At 53.2% G+C, this 24,838-nt stretch overlaps 1 protein-coding gene across 5 annotated transcripts in view; it reads left to right on the plus strand.

Moving 5' to 3' along the window:
* The window catches only part of LOC133351333 (tetraspanin-4-like), a 179,738-nt gene that overhangs the window by 123,128 nt on the left and 31,772 nt on the right, over positions 1–24,838 (plus strand). The window lies entirely within an intron of this gene.

Below are 24,838 nucleotides of genomic sequence, written 5' to 3' on the forward strand. Positions count from 1 at the left end.
CTCGCTAATGCCCATGCGCCAGGTGTGCCCCGTGGCGCTAATTGAGGGGTGTACGCGGCACTCCATGGCGCGCCATTGTGCTCCTAAAATAGCGGTGGGGGGGAGGCGGGGGGGTGGGGGGGGGAGGGCTCCAGCTTCTGTCCCCGCCGAGTGACCCCCCCCTCCCGTCCCGATATCTGCTCCCGTCGCCCGCGAACGTGAAGGCGACCCGCGCCCTCGCCGCCCTTGTGCACGTCGGGTGGCGCCGCGCTCGGGGCGAAAGCCGCGGGGGGTGGGGGGCGCCAGGGGGGTCCCCTCCTGGGGGTGGAGGTGGTGGTGGTAGGGGGTGGAGGTGGTGGTGGTAGGGGTGGAGGTGGTAGGGGGTGGGGGTGGTGGTGGTAGGGGGTGGAGGTGGTGGGTGGTGGTGGTAGGGGGTGGAGGTGGTGGTGGGGGTCGAGGTCGTGGTAGGGGGTGGAGGTGGTAGGGGGTGGAGGTGGTGGTAGGAGGTGGTGGTGGTAGGGGGTGGAGGTGATGGTGGTGGTATGGGGTGCTTGTGGGGGTGGTGGTAGGAGGTGGTGGTGGTGGTAGGGGGTGGAGGTGATGGTGGTGGTATGGGGAGGTGGTGGGGGTGGTGGTGGTGGGGGTGGTGGTGGTATGGGGTGGTGGTGGTGGTAGGAGGTGGTGGTGGTGGTAGGGGGTGGAGATGATGGTGGTGGTATGGGGTGGTGGTGGGGGTGGTGGTGGTGGGGGTGGTGGTGGTATGGGGTGGTGCTGGTGGGGATGGTGGTGGTGCTAGGGGGTGGAGGTGGTTACGGGTCGATGTCGCGCTCCGCGGCTCTCCGCTGGTGTGAGGTTTCACCGTCTCAACGTCGCGGGAGACGCCGCCCGCGAGAATGTCTCGCGGCAGCTTTCAAGAACGCCAAATACTTTATTGTATTTGTCCATAGCGAGTGGATATGGTGAAGGTTCGGATAAGGATTTGTATTTACAGTGCCCGCAAGAGCGGCACGGTGCCTCACAGCAAAGGACGGCCTGGGTTCGATTCCGAGGGAGGGCTCAGCTCACCCCACCCCCTCCGGGAGGTGGCAGTACAGCAAGTGGATTCATTCACACAGAGCCGTCAGGACTGGCTATCCTTCCGTATACGCGTGATGGGTTTCCTCCGGATTCTCCAGTTTCCTCCCAAATGAGGTCAGACACCCACGAATAGAAGCGGCCAAACGTCTCCTCCCGTGCCCACCCACCGACGCTCCGGGGTGCTGTCGGGAACCACAAACCCCTAGACCGGACAATGTTTCGCTGTTGCCGCCCCAGGTGTCGCTGATGTTGATGCGGTGAGATCACTCGCTCGCTCACTCGCTCTCGCACTCGCACGCACGAGAGGGAGAGAGTCATAACGGATTTGGGTCGGCGCCAGGCTGGGTGCCCTTCAGGTTGTGTAGGTGTGCGCGCGCGCGTGCGTGCGCTCGTGACTGAGTGTCGCGCGCACAATGCGGCATGGAACACTTTGCATTTATAAAGCGTCTTAAATGCGACTGGCGTATCAATCCGCCTTGCGCCGCGTGCGCGCCAGCGTGTGAGTGCGTGATGTGTTTGTTTGTTGTGTGTGAGCGTTGTGTTTGCTTGTGAGAGTGGGCGACTCTGCGTAATGCGGGAGCAGTGACGCAGGGAGTGCTTCGGCGGAGCCCGAGTTCGATTCGCGGCCGCGGACGCCATCGTTGTGAATATCCGAACCGGTCCTGAGCCTCCCCGCAGGTCAACTCGGCCCTCAGTGAGCACCTGGAGCGGCGTGGTGCCGCCCATCCACCCCCTCGTGTGCCGTGCCGGCCTTCGTCGGTGATCGCTAACATCACTTGCCCCCGACAGTCCGTCCAGGCTTGACGAGGGACATTTGTCTTTGTCACTTCTTGACTCATCAGCACTCGTGGCGCCTTCCCCCACGTTGATCGGTGCTCACTACCAGCACTTGCCTCCGACAGTCTATTGCAGGCTATGCGGGGGTCCTTTCTCTTTTGTGTGTGCGCGTGTGAGTATGCAATTATGAATATACTATGTAGCAGAGGTGGGACAAAGTCATTGTTATGCAAGTCCAAGTCGAGTCTGAAGTCATCAAATTCATGACTCGAGTCTGACTCGAGTCCAAGTCACATGACTCGAGTCCACACCTCTGCTATGTAGTTCAGCACCCGTAGTGTGCGAGACCATTGCCTGCGTGCGAGCGAGCGAGCGCGTGAGAACGTGATGTGTATAGACCTCTATAAATGTGTTTTCACTTGAGGCGCTTTGACATGCGCCGTGCCATTTAAGTGCATAATAAATGCAAATCCGTAACCTTATTGTTAGATCACGATGAAGAGGGCTTGGGGGGGGGGGGGTCAGCGGGGTAGGTTGGGGGGTATTGATTTTATTTTGATGGGGAAATTAGAGACAGCAGGATAAGGGTGGAGCGGACGCGTGCGGATCTCACGGGCGGAAATGCAGAACGCCGACCATGGACAGGGGAGGAGGGAGAGGAAGTTGTTCAGCCTGCACTTGAACTCCGTTCCGTGCGGATTGCCAGGGCGTAGGAGATCACAGGCATTCCAGGAAACATGCGCAGTGTGTGAGAAAGATCGTTGTAGAAAGCTGGGGGTCGACGTTCCACGAACTGTTGGGTTCCAAATAGGCAATTAATCTCGGGGCGTACGTGAATAAAATGGAGTGGGCATGGGTGAGAGAAGAGCGGTGGTGGGGAGCGGTTACCGCGCTGCGCTACGAACCCGAGGACCCAAGTTCGATACCCGATCACGGCCAACACCGGTGGTAGCGATTATCTGAAACATTCATGGGCCTCCACTCGGTCGACCCAGCCCCAAATGAGTGCCTGGCGCGGTGCGTAAACATCGCCATTGGGGAGACAAAGGCGGCACTTGCCCCAACAGTCCGTTCAGGCTTTAGGAGCAATCTGTGTCTTTGTCATATCACGTTACTGTCAGAGATGGCAATGGCTTTGTTGGGAGGCCTTCATCCAGCAGTGCATTGCACTTGTCCCTACAATCTATTAAGGTTACACGGGGGATCTTTGTCTTCTGAGAGAGATGAGAGGGAGGGGGTGGATGCAAGAGACTCATGGCAAAGAGCGTGGAGAATCACCCCCTCCCACCACGCCACAATCCACGCGGCAACCCGCCCGCAGGGCAATGCGATCTCCCGCACGTCAGAAAGCGCTGTGCAAATATAATTACACGGAGCGCTGCCTGAAGGCCGTCCTAATCACTCGCGATGGAAATCACATTAGCGGGGAGGGCACCAGAAGCAATCTGTGGTGCACGCGCGTGTCCCGCACTAATAGTACACGCAGGGCGGTGGCCGCACGCGAATTGCCCGTGGGGCACGTGCGTGACCGAACACACGTGTGTATTGAATGTGCCACTGTGTGTGGATTGAATGTTAGGGGAGCGGTAGTGTAGCGGTTAGCGCGCTGCGCTACGAACCTGGTCACCCGGGTTCGATTCCCGCTCACGGCCAACATCAGTGACGATTAGCTAAACCGGTCCTGGGCCTCCCCTAGGTTGACTCAGCCTCAAATGAGTACCTGGGCGGTGTGTAAACATCGCCACTAGGGAGACAAAGGCCACACCTTGCCAATGTGTGCTTGGTTTAGTCAACATTGGTATTACGTGATGAGAAGGTGGCCGGCTAGCCTAGTGGTCGGAGCTCTTGAGCGAGAAAATGTGGATACGTTAGGTCACTTGGAGGATTCTCAGATCGTAGTTCTCTGATGTCACCTTCCCGGGCCGTTCTTTAACACGGATTCATCCACAGCTCTGCGAGAGTTCCAAATGGACAGTTTGTCTCGATACATGCTGCCAAGAAAACACGTAGAATGAGACCAAAATAATATGGCGTGCTTCAAAAAAACACTTCGGAGAATTTGCAACAATACCACGATAAGTGTGGCTCCGGGCTCTGGAGACCACCTGGAGAAGATTCCAGGCGTGTGCTGACAATGATGGCGAACAAGCAGAGACTCTGACTTTTTGAAGATATTAACATTGCATTTGTTATCATGTTACAGTGTATTATTATCCGAGCTTTTTCCATTAAAAACGATAGTCCCATGTAAGTGTTCATATATTTTTGAAGCACCCTGTAATATGCGGGGAAAAAACTGGTAGCAAGTTACCTTGTTATATAAGTGCAATGTTGGCTGGAGGTCTGGGAACTGAACTCCAGTGTCAGGAGGACAGGTGGAAGGAGACCTTCACGCGCACGTAGAGATCGCTGTTGGCTGCAACGTGTCACCGATTACCGCCGTGTCGTCGTGCGTGCGCGGGGACACCCCCACGGGTTTCACGCGCGAGTGACGTTCATTCGCGCGAAACTTTCATATTCCCGCGTGTAAATTGCCATAAATGTGCGCGATCACTTTGACATTTGCTGCGCTCGCTCGCTCGCTCGCTCGTCGGCTGGCGAGGCAAATGACGAGAGCGAAGGGCCGGATCAAACGAGGAAGAAGATGTTGGTTTCGCTGTACAAAGGTGCAACGTTTTTTTTTTGTTCCCAATGAAATTTCCAACGATTTAAATCGTGCCGAGTGTCTTTGTTTGCTTGTCCGTTACTGCGATGCATCATAAAAGCCAACCCAATCCCTTTTTGAGTGGTCGCCTTCCGCCCACGATGATTCAATCTGACACGCGTAATGGATCGCAAGCTGTTCGATGGGAAAATAATCTCACAACTCTTCATCCGAACGCAAAATTGACCCAAATCTGCAACTCAGCCCTGAAGCGTTCGGGCGATATACATATATATATTTTTTAATTTATTGCACAAATCCATCAGCCTATCGAGGATCAACCGAAAAAAGAAAGCTTCCCACACCAGCACGTCTGACTGGTTAGGAGGCAGTGTGACCACGCATCGATTAAAATCGACCCTTATGCTCACGACACATCACCCATCGACACACGTGTGTGCGGAGCAGCTGTTATTTTCCAGTCGTGCCCGTTGTAACGGGCGGAACTCGCGTCCGTTAGAACGCGGTTTCTGAGCGGACGACGACGAACTACTTTCTTGAGCTGCGCGGCTGAACGGAACGATACGTAACGCGGCGGCGTACCCTCAGTTATGTGTCCTGCCATCTCACTGTGCATGCGGACTGGTAGCAGTACATTGTATCTCGCCAACCTTTATCGCTACATTGTTTATGGGGGAAATTGTTTTCGCTAAACGCATTTGTCACTTCACCTGGCATTTTTTTTACGGAACGCATCCACCGCGGTAAGCGAGGACTTGCTGTACGCTGTACGGTAATAGCTTCAGTTAACCCTTGTACCCACTCGGGGAACTATGTTCAGCAGAGTGTTTGAAATTAATTGTTTCTCAAACCCTGACTTGTGAAACTTCATTAAACCACAGGTGTGTGTGTGTTAGGGCAGGAGGTGGGAAAGCAATACATGCCTCAACATTATCATCATCATCAACAGCCATGATTCATCCGCTGCTGGATAGAGCATGCCAAATCAATACAGTGCATGCCTCATCATCATCAGCCATGCTTTATCCACTGCCGGATAGATCATGGCTTCTCTGCGCACTTTTGTTCCATTCTCTTCGTCAGTGTCCCGACCGCGTGCGTGCTTATTGAAATTGGCCCGGGGATCAAAACGATGAAATGAAGCAGCAATCGTGGGCAGGTTGAAGTGCTCTTGGAAAGCCCGATCATGAAAAGTGACATACACGGCGTGCTGAGAGATGAAACTTTAATTCTGTGCATATTAACTGCCACCGGTTTGCGGATCGGCGCTAAATGCCTGCCAGTTGTAATGTCATGTTCCAGCGCCATGCTAAAAAACGCACCGCCATTTATCGTAAAAAAAAAATTCTGGAAGACTTCTGTGTTGCCGCTGATCATCGCAACTTTGGAATTAGGGGGTGGGGGGGGGGGCGGAGATAACTGAGGGACAACCAGAGAGGGGAGTCGCGGTGTCTCCGCATCTCTTCCCCACCGCTCCCGCCCTCCGATATCTCTCCCCGTCTCTCTCCACCCTCGCCACCCCCAACCCCCTCCGTGCCCAGCCGCGCGGAATGGAGAGACATGAGTCCATCGTGTTTAATGTGTCGGAGAATGCGAGAGAGCGAGCAAGGGAGCGAGCGAGTGAGCGAGCGGCCGGCGATCCTGCAACACTTGGACACGCAGATCGCATCATATCGACGCTGTTGCTCGCGTCTCTAGCTCAGCCGGGGAGAGCACCTCCGATTAGCACGGTTGGCTACATACGTTGCGAAATAAACACAATTTTTATTTTATCAGGTAAGGCCCGCTGAGCTGTAAAGCTCAGAAGCGACCTGGCCACAAATGATAGCTTCTCACCGAAGTGGCTTACGTGGGAATTTATAGCAGCCAAATGCTCCAAACGCAAGTTTCTGAATGTGGAGGGGAAAACCGGAGGACCCGGAGAAAAAAAATCCACGCCACCACGGGGAGAGAGAGACACGCAAACTCCAAAAATACAGCAGGCGTCAGGGTCGGGATCGAACCCACGATCTCCTGGATACCAGGCGAGGTAGTTAACATCTCCTAGCCACCATGGATTAATATTGATTATCTCGATACAAGGCATGACGCGGTGCGTGATTATCGAAGATGTATGCGCGAATTCCACGCAAATGAGATGCTAGCGCTGCAGGTAGGCAAACTGAGCAAAGCTCTATGAACGAGACGAAAAATTCAACTGAGATGGTAAAAAACTACAGATAAGTAACACACATGTCTCGTTGTGAAATGACCCAGAAGTGATATCTCAATTTCACCCGACATCCTCTTCATGAGTCTTAGACACTGATATAGCAATACTGCACTTGAATAATAATAATAGTTCTATTCATCAAGCACCTTTCATCAAGGACCTTAGAGCGACCTCCCGTGTATTCCAGGCGAGGTGGTTGACATCTCGGCACCGAAGTGCAACACAGGAGCGCTGCGACTCCCGCAGCGCGCTCGCTGCGAGGGACGCGCGGAGCGACCGTGCGCTTGGCGAGGGTGTGCGGGCAGGTCGAGGACGGGAACCCTCCTTTGTTTTGCTCGCTGGGACCGACGCCGCTGGACACAACATTGGTGTGGAGAGGCAGTAGACGACAGTGTAGTTGAACTTACGTGTGGAGACACAGAACAGACTTTTGCTGCGCGCGTGTGAACGCACAATGGTTCGCAGCAGCAGCAGCAGCAGCGCGGAATGAAGTTGCATGCAATGTTGTGCTATATCGTATACAATATTGTATACAACATTCATACAACATTGTATACAATACGAAATGAACACAATACAATGTTGTATACAACATGTTGTTGTATACAACATTGTCTACAACACAACATATTGCATACAATATTCTGTTGTGTATAGTGTATGCAATATTGTATACATTTACAATATTCCGTTGTGTATATTGTATGCGATATTGTGGGTGGGTTTTTTGTTGTTGTTGCTCTGAACGGGGCCCCATTTTTTGCCCGGCGTGTTCTTGCCAAGAGCATCTGGCAGGAGTGGCTTAGCACGCTTGACTGCTGATGAGGCCCAGGCGGTTGAAACCTGTCCCGGCGCGTGCTTGCTCGAACGACTGTTGCCGAATGAAAGTGGTCCGGAGAGCCGATAGTCCGATGGACGGAACAACGTTAATACCGTGCTGTGCACTGTACTGGAAACGTGCAGCCATAGAATGGCCTCCCACGTATCTGAGGCCAAGTCTCACTCGTGCAAAAACGACTTCGCTGTCCCTTACCAATCCACCGCTGGATGACGACGGCCTCCCCAGGCCGCGGCAACCATGGCAGCTGTTTGACCATACTTCACCACGCCGCTCAGTGGGTGGTTGGTAGAAGTTGGGGGGTGCGTGGCTCGGACCAGTTCAGATGGCATTCACAGCTGATGTAAACCATATCGGAAAATCAAACTCGGGTTGCCGGTTCTGAGCGCAAAAGCGCCAACCACGGCACCGCCTCTCCCTTCCCATAAAACGAACGCGAGACTCCGCTGTCCAAGGTGCTTTCGGGACGAATCGCGTATTGTTCGGCATGATGTCCGACGTTCCGCTGCGCACGCCGGGAGCTTCTTCAGGAAACGAATAAAATCTCCCGGCAACGTGGGGCGGCAACAACCTGGCTCTCGGCAAAACGCGCAAACCGCTGCGCCACCACCCACCAAGTGGAGGGTTGGGCCGTGAAATCGGCCACGAAATCTCCTCCCGTAACGATGCGCGACTAATGAACCCCCTCCGATTGAACGGCTCGAGAGGCTCCCCCCTCCCTGGGTCGTCTGGCTCCCTCGCTGCGGACCCCCCCCCCCCTCCCCCACGTGGGCGCTGGGGGAGCAGTCGAGGGGCCACGCCTCCGACCCGGCAAATTTGTGTAAAATTGCGAACTGGGTGGCGGGGGAGGCCGGGCCCACGCCTCGTTGTGTGCGAGGAATATTAAATGGGCGCGTTCATCCTCCCCGGGGGCATTCCCCCCTACGCGCCCCCCACTCCCCCGGTCACCCGGGCGAGCGAGCTGCCCCCCCTCCCCCAGCTGGACAGGGATAACGCGATGGGGGCACATGTTGCACTTTGTCTTCTTGTTCCGGAGCGGCGCTTCCGCGCGGCGCCTTTTACTTTTTGGGAATAATAGCAGCGGTGGTTATTTTCGCGCGTGCGTGTGAGCGAGCGTGTGAGCGAGCGTGTGAGCGAGCGTGTGAGCGTGCGTGTGAGCGAGCGTGTGAGCGTGCGTGTGAGCGTGCGTGTGAGCGTGCGTGTGAGCGAGCGTGTGAGCGAGCGTGTGAGCGAGCGTGTGAGCGTGCGTGTGAGCGAGCGTGTGAGCGTGCGTGTGAGCGTGCGTGTGAGCGTGCGTGTGAGCGAGCGTGTGAGCGTGCGTGTGAGCGAGCGTGTGAGCGAGCGTGTGAGCGAGCGTGTGAGCGAGCGTGTGAGCGAGCGTGTGAGCGAGCGTGTGAGCGAGCGTGTGAGCGAGCGTGTGAGCGAGCGTGTGAGCGAGCGTGTGAGCGTGCGTGTGAGCGAGCGTGTGAGCGAGCGTGTGAGCGAGCGTGTGAGCGAGCGTGTGAGCGAGCGTGTGAGCGAGCGTCATCCAGAACGCAACGTGATCGCGGGCGAGTCTGCCCGTTACTTGTCGCTGTGTGAAAATGTGAACGTTACCTTTGATTCAAAGCTGCAGGCGCATCAACCCCGCACTGACTGGAAGGGTAAAGTATGGTCAAACTCATTTTCAGAGAGGGGGGGGAGGTGTGTGTGTGGGGGGGGGGGCACTTTCGCTGATACGACATCAGTGTGAGGGTCCGCCAAACATTTGAAACCACTGGATTTGACAGCATTACAGGCGCTGTTTTTCACTATTTGTGTTTTGTCGGGGGCTGCATTAAACGCCACCAGGAAGCGCCAGTGGCCCCTGGGCCTTGCAATGAAGAACACTGCACTAAAGTGAACCCTAGAGGGCATTTAGTTGACTCTTTCACATTGTCCAGACGTGTTGGGAAGAGGCGGGCGTACCCACACTCTCCCCCACCACACAGGACAACCTGCCGATCGAGCCCCGGTGTTGTACCCATTCACACTGCCGGACCCACAGCGAAAGCTGCACCACTGTTTCCCAGCCGAGCACTCGAGCTGACCCCAACGCAATGTGGCAAGACCTTGCCTGCCGTCCGTGCCCGCCTCCTGCTCACCCGCTCGCCTGCTCACCCGCTCACCCGCTCACCCGCTCACCCGCTCAACCACTCCTGCCCGCCTACTGATCAATGGGAACCTGAATGTTTAATGTTCAATGTCCGGCCCTCCACGCGCCCAACCCACGAGAACCCCCCCCACCCCCCCGCTTCCCCCACTCCAGAATCACGACCAACATCTTTCCTCCGCATCTCCGCTCGCGGTCCACGTTCACGACAAGTCCCCGCGACTAACTGTCGAACTTGTGGACAGCTGGTTGGGTGGGTGGGTGGGTACGTGAGCCAGCTGGTAGGTAGGTGGATAGGTGAGTGAGTGGGTTGGTAGGTGAGTGAGTGGGTAAGAAAATGGGTGATTAGATAGGTATATTGGTAGGTAGGTTTTCTAGTTGTGTGGGTAGTTAAGTAGGAAGGTGGGTTAAGCAGGTTTGGTTGCGTAAGTTTGGTTGGGTGGGTAAGTAGTTGTTTTGGTAGGTATGTGCAATATGATGTACCTGGGTAGGTAGGCAGGAGGGCAGGTGGGTTTTGGGTGTGTGGGTTAGGTATGCAGATCCATTGGCAGGCAGGTAGGTAAGACGTGCAGCTAGGTAGGTGGGTGGTAAGGTCGGCAGATAGCCACACACACTTAATTTGTGCGAATGTTCACATTATGAACGAATATTGCTTCATCGTGGCGCGCAAACACGGCTGCGCGTGCATTCCCATATTTAATAACCACGCTTATTTATTAATACCATTGGTCTTGCACACACACACACAGACACGTGCACGCACGAAAATAAATTCAACTCCGGCTTCATGCACAGAATATGCAATGAGGGATTTTTTTTGATGTGCGATGAAAGCTGGGGCACGCACACACACACACACACCGGTGCCTGTGAACAGCATATCTAAATAATTTAAATATGAATGTGCCTTCTTTATTCCCCTGCCTTGGCTTTGCCCCCATCAGATGACTCTCGGTAGATCACGCGCAGCTACGGGTCACCTGCTTCATGTGAGACTGAAAAGTTGCGGTTGTAAAGCCAGATCCTTCACCTGAGTGATGGCTGGGGCAACTTTGTCGCCCATATGCGGACGGCTCTGCAACCAGTTGCAACCAATTGGTGCAACCAGTTGCGAGCAATTGATGCAACCAGTTGCGAGCAATTGGTGCAACCAGTTGCGAGCAATTGGTGCAACCAGTTGCGAGCAATTGGTGCAACCATTGGCTCACAGGGCGATGTGGACCGGGCCTACCGTACTTGCAAGTGGCTATCTGCTCGGCGATTTGTCGCGGCGAATTTCATCACCGCATGACACGTTTCCCAGCGCCGGTTTGGTCGTGATGATCCCTGAATTACACGCCACTTTATTTCCTCTTTCCACAACCACTCGCTCAGATATGGTCAAAGCAGTTTGCAGGCTGATGTATAGTTTTCGAGAGTGATTTGGTTGCACAGTGCAACCAGATCACTCGGGTGTGGAGGTGTATTCACGATTGCTTTCCCTGCTCACCCCCTCTCCCCAGGCCACCCATCGCGATCCAATTAATTGCGTGCGATTCAGAGTCATTATCCCTCAATGGCAGTCTTTGTCTACAGATCCATAAAGAAGACTGCTTGGTGTTTGCACCATCACGCGTCTCAGTTACGGTCGTGAGTGCCATCATGCCACCATCAGCCATTCTCCATCCACTGCTCGGTGAAGGCAGTGGCCACACGTCAGTTTGACTTGTTCGGTCGAGCGCGTGGCTGCACAAACATTTAAATCACTGTCAGCTCGCAGTTGACTTTGGACTAACGCTCTCTGCAAAGCAAAAAAACAATCCCTAACGAGCTCTGTTGCAAAAGACACGAAGTTTTTGCACGCGAGTTCCCAAGAAGTGCAAAGGGAATCAAAATGTCGATGCTAACGAGGGAGAGAGAAAAACAAATTGTACATAAATGTTTAAAAGAGTCGCGAGATTGGGCGGCGGGAGAAAAGTCAATGAAGGCGACCGGCGCAATCTGCTTTTCGCGGTGACGAATTGCGATGGGAAACCGAAATATTTCCCTGGTGTCTTGATGCCACGTGCCACCACTTGCGGGCAGGGAACCGCCCCGTAGAATTTCCACCGTCAAGTACGAAACAATTGGTGCGATATTTCACACCGGTGACGGGTTTTTCTCCCCCCCGCATGCTTTGTAAACCGCCGTGTGAGCAGTGGCCCAGTTGACTGTGGTGCCCTGGTGTCGTGAATCTTGATCACATGACGGGTTAGCACCTTCCCGGCGCTCCACTAGGTCAACTTAGCCTGAAATTAAACTTTAATGCCGCGTGGTCAATACAAGGCGTAAGGCATGTTTATTTCTGTGTCACTCTGGATCCTTAACTGCGACACGATGGGCTGCCCTGGGCTAAGAAAATACAATTACAGCTGGGTATTGGAAATGACTGAGACGAGATGGTGGTGTAAAGGTGCCTTAAAATTCTTGGGTATTTAACTGCTCCTAAGAAATCCGTATCTTTATAACTGTGACACCCACACCAATGTGCACGGTTGGCTAGGTATGGTTGGCTAGGAAGGAAGCTCAACATACCATACCATACGATAGAGAGCAAACGGCAAACAGTTCCGATGACGACTCCCGGAAATTGAAGCCGGTCTCCCAGACTACGTCATCCGCACCGTGGCCAGACCGCACACTGCAGGTCGCCCTCACTTCGCTTTCTGCTTCCTCCCTCGCACTACTCCCCTAGGGAATTCGCAATCCCATCGTCTCCCCCCCCCCGCCCCCCCCCCATGCTTTATCACCTCAATTAATTCACGTTACGCCCTTATCTCTTCCAGCGCCGACAGTGTTTAACACGTAGGCTTTCGCGACCAATATCATCCATAATAGAGGTTTTTTGGGTTAGCGCTGAGTAAATGCTGTGGATTGGCTCTCCAACACACCGCTGTGCTGTACGAGTGACGAATTGGCACGTTCTGTTTACGTGACAACTACTTACTAGTTGGCTGTGTCGGGTGGTGGCGGGTTTTAACGACACATTTATATATTTACGCGATCTAATAAAAAAAAACTCTATTATTCGACAGTGCTGTTTGTTGCTGGCGGTCGGAGATTTTGGGCTTTCGAGTCGGTTGCTCAGAACCAGGGGCGGGATCAGGTCAAACGTCTCCACGCCTCCCTGTAGCTACTGGCATCGTCTCAGTGGAATATCCAATCATCTTATGGGTGCCTGAATTTGACCGCATTAGCCTGGGGTTACTTGGGCCAAATCAGTAGATCCCCCAAAGTACTCCGTTTCCATTTGACTCCGTGGGCTGCAGGCGTTGGCACCAACATACTCGTCTCCACGGAAAGTTTTGGGAAATGTTCCCATTAATTTGACTAAAACTTTATCTTCTGCCTGCCCGCATTCAAACCCCGTTCCCTACCTCCCTCCGGGCGCGGTTATATCAAGCTGGTAATGGATAGTTAATGGTTTACGTGGAAAGAGAGCAGCACGGCTTAATTGCCTTGAAATGCAACCCAAACGAGTGTTAGTTTAGGGGGAGTCGTTACCCCCTCCCCCACCCCTCCACTACTCCCCCCCCCATACAACTGACCTTTTGTGCCCCCCCCCCCCCCCACTTTTCCTTCCCTGTGGTAGAAATTAATTTCTTTTGTGCTCTTTCACATAGTACATACTTAAAACATTCACAAGACCCGCGCTGGCGAAACTGTTTTTCGTGGAATCTCGGTGATGAAGCGAGTGCGTAAATGTCGATAAAAAGAATTCCCTACGGTGGTGCTGATTGGACAGCTCCCGTGGTGAAACTGTATTAAGTGTAACACGCAAATATCCGCAACACCACCGTCACCGCCGTCACCACCACCCCATGGGTTGTATTCCCCAATCACATTCTGATTGTGCCATCTGTGGCACGCATGTCAGGAGATGAGCACGTGTTTTTCTATTGGAATTCTCACAGTGGGAAGTGCACAACCTAGAGTCATCAGAGATGGCTCCAGAACGATCATGTCACGGAACACCTCCGAACTGTGGAGGGGGGTGTCCCTTCAATGACCCTCGTTATCCACTCGAGAGGAACAACATTCGGTACGCCCTGAGTGCGTCGTTTCCTGCATGCCAATCAAACAGCATTTAATTCCCAGAGAGATGATGAACGTTTTTTAATGAAATGTCCAACTGTCGTGTAATACGACTGTAGTGCAGTCGTTGGTGAGGTTGTACCGATCAACTGCCCCCGCTTCCTCTCGCCGATTCGGTGAGTTCTCATGGTGTAGGCAGGGCTCATAATTCCGTACCAGAAGGAAATATTTTTTTTTCCTCGTTTTCGCCATCTCTTTTCCGAATATTTCCCATTTATTTCCGTATCAATTACAACGGTTTCATTTGCGAAAAAAACTAGACATGGGCAAGCCATCAATTCACGGGACTGCACTGCCGTTGAATTACTTGCAGATACTCAAACCTGGCCTCGAACCTAGGATTGTCAGTAGGGCTGGGTCAGTCATCTGGCACGATATTAGCTGCCCCCCCCCCCACTGAGCCCCCCACTGCCCTCGGGCTCGTGAGCGCAGTTCCTGAGAATGGCAGAGGGAGCAGCGTCCTTTGAAACTGGTTTCGCACGGCAGGAAGGTAAGCGTGGATTCCAGCTCTGCGGGGTTGAGAAGCACGGGGTATGGGTCGGGACATTGACACTTTGATAACCTCCTTTACAATGCGGTGATTTTAATATTTATTTCCTTCTGGCTTTCTCCCCCCCCCCCCTCATTCTATTTTAACAGTGCTCTTTCTAAGTCATGTCATGACATTTTTATTTGGAATTTTGCTTTGAGCTTGGTTAGCGAATCGCAATCAATGCCCAGCTAAATTTCGATTTAAAGCTTTCGTGACTGCAGGGATTCATCTTCTTGGTTCTTTCGATAAAGTCACGTAGAAGGGAAATAATAAAATAAAAAAAATAAGCATAATAATTATTATGTTTTTTCCCTTCTAGGTGACTTTACCGAAAGAACCAAGAAAATGCCCAGCTACTTCGGTTTAATTTCCAGCCGCGGCTACTATCAGTGGCGAGCTAAAGCTGCACGGTTCAGAGCCCTCCTATTAAATAGCCCGCACTGACCGGCGTGGTGAAGTATGGTCAAACAACCCCTCGCCCATGACCGAGACGGTTGTAAGGAGGGCTGATTGAAGCAGTTCTTTTTTTTAGCTAGCAGTGCATCACTCTGTGCCAAAGAACAGCTGTGGAAGGTCAGGATGTCACCAATTATTTTCGAAACCACTTCAATTGCCCCCACCTTTTAATGGCGTTCATTACGTAGCAGTCAAACCATCATTTTTTATTCAACGAGTTGGAATTTGGCCCAAAATAAGCGCGAAACCAACTTTAATGTGATGAGGTTTTTGTTGTTGTTGTTGTTAAGTCATTAGTGGCCGGGCTGAGACCATTAACTCGGTACACTTGAGAACCCGGTTTAATCACAGGCAGCGGCTGAAACCCGGATTCACACCCAGGCTCTCAGTTTTGGCTGCACAGTACCTCTGATCTACGAGCCACCGCAGACAACTTCTGAATAATAAATAATAATGAGCGATTTGTTAATTTTGAAATATATAAATATTCAAGTTATAATCATTGCCGTCCCAACCGCCCTCTGGCTGTTAATTGAGTTCAGTCGACCGTCAACAAAATGTGCGCGCGTGCGTGCGAGCGTGCACGCGTGCGTGCGTGCGCGTGTGCGTGCGATCTAACGCGATGGAAATGCATGAATCCGTACGGATAAACCAAACGAGCGAACGGCCATTGTCACTGTCGCGGCCACGGATCGGCGGGCGTCTCTTGCGGTTATAATTATTCATACGGTAGCCAAACAAAGCAAGCAAACAAAGAAACAAAATGTGAAAACCGCTTGGGAGACTTTGCATCAAAACAACAGGCGGCTTTACGACCGAGGCTCATTCAGCTCCTCTCCGTGTTTATTTCGGGCATGACGGAGAACAAAGAGCGGACGACAAAACAAGTCGGCTTACCTCCCTGAAACCCAGCAAGGACGTAGATATCATGAAAAGAACGCCCGCTACACACGCGCACACACACACGCACAAAGATAAAGATCCCCCGCATAGCTTTAGCAGACTTTTTGGGGCAAGTGCTGTTAGCGAGCACCTATGAAGGCCAGCGCGGCACACGAGGGGGTGGGTGGCCAGCACCACGCCAGCCCCCCTTTGTCTCCCCATTGCTGATGTTCACACATTACACTAGGCACTAATTTGAAGGCTGAGTCGACCTAGGGGAGGCCCAGGACTGGTTCACATATTCGCCACTGTTATTGGTAGTGAGTGGGAATTGAACTCGGGTCGCCGGGTTCGGTTCGTAGGGCAGTGCACTAACCACTGCACCCACCGCTCCCCACTATATTCCCACACACACACAGGTGTATACTGAAGGTGTCTCATCAATGGTGAAAAAGAGGGCGCCTCCTATTCTACCAGGCAGCCTGTGGTTTCCATGCCTCTCTTCACCCACGCACTCGCCAAGTCTACCACTCTCCTCCCAATGCCTCTCCCCCGTCCCCCCAAATCTCATCTCCTGTCTCGAGCAGGAAACTGTAACAACCGTAAGACTACACAGGTGCTTGACGATAACAATTCATATTTAACATTTATATTACACTGTCGCTTTTTTTATCAGTTTGCTCTAAACGTACGTTTTTTTTTCTTCTTCTATTGGATTTCATTTTTTTACCCTCTGCGCCAGCTGCGGCCGTGAGATCGGTCGGTCGGTCGGTGCCATGTGTCGCTGTCCGCACGAGCAGGCCTTGAGCCACTTCTGTGTCTGTAATTCGCTGCCAACGCAATCGTTTGCACCGAAGCTTGAAGAGCCTCGGGGGGGGGGGGGGGGGGGGGCTTCGTGCAGGATGATGCATCGCCCGCACGCACATCCTCCCACCGAACTACTCACTCGGTCCCAGTCACAACGAAGTTGCGGAATAGATCAGGGTTCTGGAGCTGAGTTACTTGGGTTCGAATCCAGATTCCGGGCCGTCCGTGACTAAACCGGGTTCCTCAAGTGCTGTGGGGTTGATGATCCGAGTCTGTCCGCATAATTTGGCGAAATTCCATCTCTGAGAATGACATATCCATTTGACTGTCATGAACGAACATTACTCGCTCCTCTTACATGCGGAGAGAGTGCGGAGTAAAACATAACTTGAAGGCATGTCAGTTTGCGTGTACGTGCGTTGAACTTCTTTCGAACCGTACTTCGCCAACAGTGCTAATCGGAGGTGGTGGAGGAAAGACAACAAACTAAACACAAAAAAGCAGTTCTAAAGAAATTAGTTTTCAATCTCGATTTAAAAGCGCATAGCTCCAGTGGCTTCCTAATAACATTTCTCTCGCGTCAGAGCTAATTCTGCAGTGTCCCGTTCTCGCGGGCCCCTCTCTTTTGAACGCGACGGGGATACACCCCGCTCTGCCAGAGATCCACATGGAGAGGCCTCTTCTCGTGACGCGACGCCACCCACGGCACACAATTGGGGAATAAAATTGGTGGAAAATTACAACAACAATAACAACAGAATGGTGCACAAGCGTTTCAGCTATTCGCGTTCGGTGGGCAGGGGGTGGAGGGGGGAGAGAGAATGAGTAAATAAATAGGCACTGCGTGGTGGAAGGAGTTAATAATCGCAGCCCGTGGAGATTTCATTTAGATTTGAACGGCGCAGGAACGGCATCCTCTAACGCGGGCTGATAGAGCGGGGGCAGACAAAGAGAAGAGCGAGAGAGAGAGAGAAGGCATATGAATGCGAGTTGTAGATAATGCAATAAGAAATCGTATTGCCACGCAGGTGATGCATTAAATATGTAGGAGGCTGTGATAAGGCAAGAGGACGGGTAATGTTCAACTTTTTCGTGTGCTTTTTCTTAAAGGTCGGTTCTGAAAGTGAAGTTGTGATTTTAGTTTTGCGTGTGTGTGGATATTTGTTTTACCCACTACAAAGAGAATACAGATGCGCTCTCACTGCGCAAATAATAATAATGTTTCAAGGACTGCGATGGAATAGGTGCAGATTCAGAGGCTGGGAATTAACTCACGCTTGCGCGATGAACGATACGGCGAGGTGGAGGCGGCCGTGGGTGGCATTTCAAAGCATCTCCCGGCGAGGCAAGTTGAGACTATGGTGCCACGCTTCTTCAACCCACCCACCCTCGTGTCTGCCCAGCAGTGCAATTTGGGTTCGTCGCAATTAGTCGATCGACAGATCCTGTGTGTGGTGGGGCTGCTCACACGTATTCCAAAACACATGTTGGCCAGCGTGGAAGAGTAGGCCAATGTACCCACCAAAGTGGCCCTTCTCTCTCTCCACCCTTGACCACAGCAGTGGCGTGAGCAAGCAATTATTGCAGGGCTGTACCTTTATCTTTTATCGAACCATGATTAGAGGTGGGGAGGAAAATTGTTTCACCCATCGCTGAATCTCTCGTGTAATAATTTTTTGTGGGTTCCCTACTAACCCTCTGGATCTTGCCCCCCCAACCCAACCCCTACTGTTGGTGTCGTTGGGGGGGGTGGTATGGAAACAATTTTCCGGAGGTCAGCCCTGTATGTATGTACGTTGAACTTTGTTCGCACCGTACGTGGCCAACCATGCGAATCAGAAATTAGAAAAAATTAGTCTCTACACTCGCTCTACCTATCGTTCATCCATCTCAACGGTAATGGGACAGGTGCAGCCCTGCAATTCGCACATTGTTGTATGTAATCAGGTCACGTGACCTCTCCAGCCACTAGAGTCTGCTGTGTTCAACGCCGTCTTTTTGCACTCGTAACCCTGAGCCTAAATACCAAGTCACGAGGGGGAGCGGGAGAGTGGGCGGTGGCAGGTGAATTCATACAGCTTAATCATACTTAACAAGCCCTGTGTCAATCCTCTGCTGGGTGAAGGCCCTCTCCACACTGGTGCTGGTCATGGGAGTGCGGGTTAGGTATGAAGGTCGGTCTGTCACTCGCCAATGATGTGAGCAGAAGCCGGGAATTGAACTCAGGCCGCCGGGTTCACGGTGCGGTGTGCTAACCACCGCGCCGCCACCAACGAGGCAGTGAACGTGTGGTTTCCGTCCTCTGGCCGCTCAGCGGTAGAGCGAGGAGCGGCTCGCAATCGGCAGGACGCGAGTTCAACGTCTTGTTGGGGGTTTTGACTCATCCAACATAATCCCTCCGGGGTCAATAAAATGAGAACCACTTTGCGGCGAAGATCAACCGTGGTTAGTCCTGTGGACAGATTCTTCCTTTGGCCGTAGAAATGTGGAATTTCCACCACTGGCTCAAGGTTGTAAACAGGAGAAGGAGTGCCGCCTCAATGCTCATTCGAGCAGCAAGTCGCTCGTGCCTTATTTTTTTTATATTTTTCTCGGTTCGTGGATTCCAACTCCGTCACATCCCGACTTCCCAACCCGCCGCCTGAGTGCCTCGCATCCCTGCTCCGTCTCGGGCCTCGCGAGATCCTCACGCGGTGATCACAAGGTGTCCGTCCTCTCCGTCGGCTGCTTGCTGCGGACCTCATTAGAGATAACGCAACCCAGGGGTCCTCTTTGAGCGAGCAGGCCATTATGTGGCCAGGTCTTTGCGGCCTAATTTACCAACGAGAAATAACATTGCGGGCCCTAATATCCCCTGGAACAGTGTGCCCTTTTAAAAGGAGTTATTTGTGACCTTAATGGAACTGACTTGAATGGATTTTTTGGAAAGGGAAGAGAAAAAGGAATCCATGATCATATATATTGTATATCACATTGTCCGCAAAGTACGTGCGTACATACGCACGCACAGGCACAATGCGTGCCATCGATTGACTGATAGCCATATTCATGATGAAGTTTTTTTTGTTAGATGGCGCAAATATAAATGTGCCGTGCACTTGAATAATATAGGCCACGGAAGCCGAAATGATGGACACATAGAACCATTTTCACTCGTAGCTTTGTCAGTATTTTTTTTAAGGAAGGTGATTGTCGCTTAATGTCAATGACATCATAAGATTTCAAGAAAACGATCATGTTCTTTGTGTGTCGCATTGTCCACAAATGTGCCTGCATACACGCAGACACAATGCATGCAATTGATTGACTGCTAGATGTAGCGCACGACTTTCGTTCTTATCTGTTTCAATCATTTGATTGTTTTAAAGACGATATTGTAGCTTGATGGCAATAACTTGAATGGGTTTCCAAAATAATCCATCAGAATCCATCAGAATAATATCGCAGACATTGGTGACAAAGATCCCGTATAACCGCTCCAGGCTGTTGGGGCAAGTGCTTTGAGTTCCGATAAAGGCCGGCACAGTGCACCAGGGTCGAGGAGGCCAGCACCATGCTCAAACCGCCTCTGTATTCCCACTACTGATGTTGACACATTGCACCAGGTACTTAATTAAGGCTGAGTCGACCTTGGGGGGGGGGCGCATGACCGGTTCAGATGCAGTATATGCCACTGATGTTAGCCGTGAGCAGAAATCGAGCCGTGGGTCGTCAGGTTCGTCAGGTTCGTATCGGAGTGCAGTAGCTACTAAACTACCGCTCCACACCCACAATGACAACAAGACAAAGATCCCCCATATAGCCTTTAACAGACTGTTGGGGCAGGTGCTGTAAGCGAGCACCCGTGAAGGGCGGCACATCACACGAAGAGGCGGGTGGCCAGCACCACGCCCGGCCGCCTTTGTCTCCCTAGTGGCGAAATTTGCACACCGCACTAGGTACTCATTTGAGGCTGAGTCGACCTAGGAGAGGCCCAGAACCGGGTTCAGATAATCACCGCTGGTGTTAGCCGTGAGCCGAAATCGAACTCGGGTCGCCGGGTTCTTAGCGCAGCGCGCTAACCGCTGCACCACCGCTCCCCACCCACAGAGACACACACACACACACACCACGTGCACGAGATTGATTGACTGTTTCAGTAGTTCTCTTAAAAACAATTTGTGTGGAATGTAGGAAGAGAGGGCAAGCTAATTTAATTCAGGCACCGAGCTTTCGTTAAGTGCTGCGAAATTGACGGGCTACCTACGTTTATGTATTTATACATATTATTTAAGAAGAAAAAAGACCTCAAGGGCAGTGCCCGATTGCTGAAGCGGTTGGGGACAGCGTGAACCTCAGAAGTGAGTGGAGAAGTGAGGAGTGCCTAATGGGAGCGTGGGCTTGGAGCGTTGCACTTCTCAGACGAAAAATTCCCTGCGGGGGGGGAGGGGGGGGTGAGAAGGGACGCGGAGTTTGGGAGGGGGGCGGGGGTCGGAGGGGGGAGGGGAGGGACGTGGAGCCGGGGAGGTGAGGGACATAAATCCGGGGCGGATCAGCTATCTGTAACGAGCGGATTCGGGGAAGAAGCAAGGCAGGTGAGGGGGCCACTAAATTCATCGCACTCCGCTCCCACGGGGATTATGGGGGGCGCCTTTCAAAAAGGTGCCGCCTCGCCCGCCCGACCGACCGACCTCGTGCCCCCCCCCCCCCAGCACGCCCTCCTATTTTAACCGTGGGGGTCTAAAAGGTCGCCCGCGTTCCCGTGGGAGGCATCTAATTTTAATAAGCGGGCGACGGAGGTTCTCAGCCACCCCCTCCCAGGGAGAGCCGTGCGGCTCTTTAACGCAAATCAATTTCCTTCAGAATCACAGCCACGCTCCAGGCATGGCCAGCATCCCATCATCAAGCGCACGGCTTAATTTCTCACGGCCTCCCCTCCCGTCCCCACCCATCCCTCCCCTCCTTTCCGCTTCCAATTTCCCTAGACCGTGGGGGGGGGGGGGGGGTGGTGGGGGAGAAATATTTTCTGGAGGTCAGCTCCCACAAAAAGCTGCGGCTGAAATGAAGCTCCGTCCGGAGCCATCGTGGGAAGTTAATGGACCGTGGCACCCCACCCACAACATCCCCCCCACTCACCCCCCCACCCACCTCACCCCCTCCACCCCCCCACCCACCTCACCCCCCACCCACCTCACCCACCCCACCTCACCCCACCCACAACACCCACCCACCTCACCCAACCCACCTTACCCCACCCACAACACCCCCACCCACCTCACCCCACCCACCCCCACCTCACCCCCTCCACCCACCCACCTCACCCACCCCACCCACCTCACCCCCCCACCCACCTCACCCACCTCACCCACCCCACCTCACCCCACCCACAACACCCACCCACCTCACCCACCCCACTCACCCACCCACCTCACCCTACCCCACCGACCTCACCCACCTCACCCACCCACCCCACTCCACCCACAACTCCCACCCACCTCACCCCACCCCACCCACCCACCCCATCCACCTCACCCACCTCACCCACCTCACCCACCCACCTCACCCCACCCACAACACCCACCCACCTCACCCCCCCACCCACCTCACCCCCCCACCCACCTCACCCCCCCCACCCACCTCACCCCCCCCCCCACTCACCTCACCCCCCCCACTCACCTCACCCACCCCACCTCACCCACCCCCACCCACCTCACCACCCCCCACCCACCTCACCCACCCCACCTCACCCCACCCACAACACCCACCCACCTCACCCCACCCACAACACCCACCTCACCCCACCCACCCCACTCCACCCACCTCACCCCACCCCACCCACAACACCCCCCCACCCACCTCACCCCCTCACCCACCCCACCCACCTCACCCTACCCCACCCACCCCACCCTACCCCACCCACCCACCCTACCCACCTCACCCCACCCACCCCACCCACAACACCCACCCACCTCACCCCACCCACCCCACCCACCCCACCCCCTCACCCACCCCACCCACCCACCTCACCCCCTCACCCACCCCACCCACCCACCTCACCACCCCACCACCCACCCACCCACCCCACCCTACCCACCCCACCCCCATCGTGTGCACAACGACGCCGAGCGATGCCTCCTCTCCGCGGGGTCGTCCACAACAGAGGCAGCAATCAGCAGTCGACGATGATGGCATTGTCTCTGCCTCCTGGCGTCGTGCCGGCGTCAGGCACGACGGTCGGGATGAGTCATCGTTGGGGGTGTCCGCGTGTGTAGGTGGGGGGTGGGCTGTCGTGGGGAGGCGAAACGTGGTGGTGATGGGGGCAGAGATCTTTGTCTTTGTTGTGGTGGAGAGTGGTGGCGTCGCGGTTCGAAGCGCTTTTAACCGGGCGACTCGAGTTCGATTCCCGCTCACGGCCGACACCAATGACGAATACTGTATCTGAACCTAGGTCGACTCAGCCTGAAATGAGTACCCGGTGCGGCGCATAAACATCGCCACTGGGGAGACAAAGGCGGCCGGGCGTGTTGCTGCCCCCCCCCCCCGCTCGTTTACCGTTGCGGCCTTCATAGGCGCTCGCTAACAGCACTTGCCCCAGCAGCCTGTTTGAGGCTATACGGGGATCTTTATCTTTGCATTGAAGATTCGCAGCGTCGACGTTTGTTTGTGGCATCACAGCCCTTGACTCGCATCATAAACAAACGCAGCGGCGTGTTTATTTGATGTTCTCGTGTTTAATCCGCCCATCCATTTGTGCCACTGTCCACTTATTGATTTCTCTATGTTAATATCGCTCCCGTGTCTTTACAGCATTTAATTAGCGTATGATTGGATTACTCACACCATTTACTTACTTTTATTATCGCGTTAAACTGTTTAAAAATGAAAGTACACAAATGTATGTTTGTGTTGCTCAATGACCCAAGTAAGATCTCTTTTGGCACACGAACGTTTTTCCATAATGTCTTTGATTTATGCAAATTCCATTGACGACTATTACGATATGATGAGCGGTAAAATGTAAGCGCTGAGAAGTGTGAGAAATGTTAAGAAATGAATGAAACCCATTTGTGTTGTCACGATTGTTCCGTGTGGTCCTCACGCTGTGGTTTTGGGTTTTTGCCGCGTGCTGTCCGGCCACGACCCCTTGACGTTTCGAGAGCTTCCTCCTCAAGAACTGGGAGTGAAACGTGGCACAAAGCACACATCGGAGTGCTGTCATTGATAAGTACTGCACCGGGCATTTCCATCGTAGCTCTGAAGAGAGGCCTGTCCCATTGAACGCTTTAAATTTATAGAAAAAAACAAGCCACTGGAGAGATTTAAAAACAATCTGAATCTAATATGTTAAAGCACTTTTTAGATGAAAGGGAGATTCAAGCCGGTCATCCCTCTTTTGACTCAAAGATACTGGAGGTCAGAGCCTGCCCATCACAGTCCTAAACGATTCCATTTAAGTGGCAAATAAAATGAAATCACTGCTAATTCACTTTAATTACCGGAGCGATCTGCGCCATTTATGGGAGTAGCGGAGGGAAGGGGTTTTGCCGTGGCGATGGTGATAATAGGAGAGGTTGTGACGTTAGATTAGCATGGTTGACTACGTAAAGTGAGACAGACGTTCAACATGCATACATATAGAGAAGTGGTGGTGGCGTTATAAGAAGAAGTCGGTGGTATTATTGGGTGGTGGTGGTGGTGGTGGTATTAATAGAGAGATGCTGTTACCACGGGAGGTAGTATGGGTTCAGTGGCGGTATTAGAGGGTGGTGGTAATGGTATTAGAAGGTGGTGGTGTAAAGTGAACGGTGGTGGTATTCGGGAGGTTGTGTTCGAGCGCGGTGGTAGCGTTGCGGTGGTGGTGGTTGCGGTGGTGGTGGCAGTGTTATCGGTGGTGCTGCTCCTACTTTTGTGGGAGGTGGCCGGCGCTAGGGCACTGCGCCCAGGGCGGCCGGGCTCTTTGGAAATCGCTTAATCAAGGCAGACGGGGGACATGGCCCGGTGACACGGGCAGGATGACACGGGTGTCGCGCGTGGTCTTGTCACCACGACGAAGGCCGTGGCGTGGGAGGAGGATTTCATCGCCACCGTCAACTTTGGCTCAGTTGCTTTCATCCCAGGCCCGACACGACCGACATGTACACCACTGCCACTGACACGTCACAATCATCACCTTAACACGCCTCTATCACAGGGCACTACTACATTTTTGTGCATGAAAAAACGGGTTTAAAGCACCCACCATTTGTGCATTATACAAGCGCCATCAGCAGCGGGCTTCCTAAATACGTGCGTTGTCTCATGTCACCGTCGATATGGATTTCCGGAAATGTCACCGACTTATTTGACTCTCATCGTCATCATCATTTTAACCACCACGACTCTTGACACTA

Source organism: Lethenteron reissneri, chromosome 37, assembly GCF_015708825.2.
Source record: "Lethenteron reissneri isolate LAM-NWPU_2019-01 chromosome 37, ASM1570882v1, whole genome shotgun sequence".
In the NCBI taxonomy this organism is placed as follows: domain Eukaryota; kingdom Metazoa; phylum Chordata; class Hyperoartia; order Petromyzontiformes; family Petromyzontidae; genus Lethenteron; species Lethenteron reissneri.